This window comes from Branchiostoma belcheri, unplaced genomic scaffold (genome assembly GCF_001625305.1).
Source record: "Branchiostoma belcheri isolate BF01 breed outbred unplaced genomic scaffold, Haploidv18h27 scaffold367, whole genome shotgun sequence".
Lineage (NCBI taxonomy): Eukaryota > Metazoa > Chordata > Leptocardii > Amphioxiformes > Branchiostomatidae > Branchiostoma > Branchiostoma belcheri.
The window spans coordinates 63,232-64,541 of record NW_017803984.1 but is presented as its reverse complement, the minus strand read 5'-3'; the positions used below and the strand labels follow the sequence as shown (position 1 = coordinate 64,541).

Genomic DNA, 1,310 nt, shown 5'->3' with positions numbered 1-1,310 from the left:
CTTCGATTTCCAGACACTAATTTTGTTTGATATTGTGGACCGCTATCATTGCGCAAGGTCACGGTCCTCCATGCCTACCCTAGATTCTGTGCCTACCATTATATATACCATGATATTCACAGACTCTTCTCAACATGGAAATTAGAAACAACACTTCGTGACAGCGCACTACATCCGACACAGCCTGGTGACAGTCAAACATTGTGAGGACAAATATTTTGGAAAGACGCATCAATGAACCATTTGGATAACGTCAATCATAGTGCCCTTCAAATTTACAAAGAGTAAACCTGAAAATTGATTTAAGCATTAACATCCAGCAAACCCATCTAACTAAGCTGAGCAAGCCCCCACCGAGCCACAGGCTCAGTCCCCGAGGTCTGGGTTTCCAAGAGGCTTGACAGCTTCTAAAGACTAACTGACTAACAGTAACACACCCTAAGTAAGCTGGATGTTCTGCCATTTCCAGTCAGTGTTTGCCATTTTGTCCCTTTTGTTATCATCAAGGACAGATTGTGTTTTCCCAGTGTTTCTTGTATGGATGCTGAGATGCTTTATCCTGATGAAGACTTGAGAGATCACCAGACCGATGTGCCAGGCGAACACGCCCGTCTGGTCACAATCCCCTCTGGCTTGACCTGTACAAAACATCAACAATCAAGTATGTATAACTTACTCTGATGTCCCGATTAAACGTACCGGTACGTTTATTTTTTTCGGCCCGAACGTCCACCCGGTACACTCTTATTAGGGACGGTACGTTTATTAATTTTTGGGAAAAAAATTGTCCATACGTACCGCACCATCAGCAAGTGGCCGGCGGCCGCAAAATTCGGCAACACGTCACAGATAAATATTTGGTCCATGATAGCGGCATTTCCCATGAATATAATGTATATTATTTATTTTTCACCTGCTGTCCATTTTTAAGTCCCAAAACGTCTGAAAAAGCAAAAATTTGCCCACAAAACCGAAGGGGAAGGCGAATAGCTAATCGACGTAATAGCACATGGCGGCCGCAAGTCCTTGTCAAAATCGGCAACGCGGCAGAAAAATGCCTGGTCCATTTTAGCGATATTTACCATGAAAAAAAACGTATGTGGTTTATTTTCCCTCTGGTGTTAGTTTTTAGGTCCCGAAACCCTTAAAAAAGTAGAAATTTGCCCACAAGACGGACGGCCGACGTGGGGAGGGCGCCTAGCGCCTGAGCAGCATGACCCGTAAAAAGTCAAAGGTCATAGGGCACCCATATTGCGCAATCACCGTAAAAGCGCCGATTTAGCTAATTCTAGGGCGTTTAAAATTGATAC

At 44.0% G+C, this 1,310-nt stretch overlaps 1 long non-coding RNA gene across 1 annotated transcript in view; it reads right to left on the bottom strand.

Moving 5' to 3' along the window:
• Window positions 1-281: 281 nt before the first annotated feature.
• Window positions 282-1,310, bottom strand: part of LOC109476201 — a 2,422-nt gene continuing 1,393 nt past the window's right edge. The window contains exon 2 of the long non-coding RNA XR_002140604.1: window positions 282-638. This is a non-coding gene — a long non-coding RNA (uncharacterized LOC109476201). The remainder of the gene's footprint in view (window positions 639-1,310) is intronic.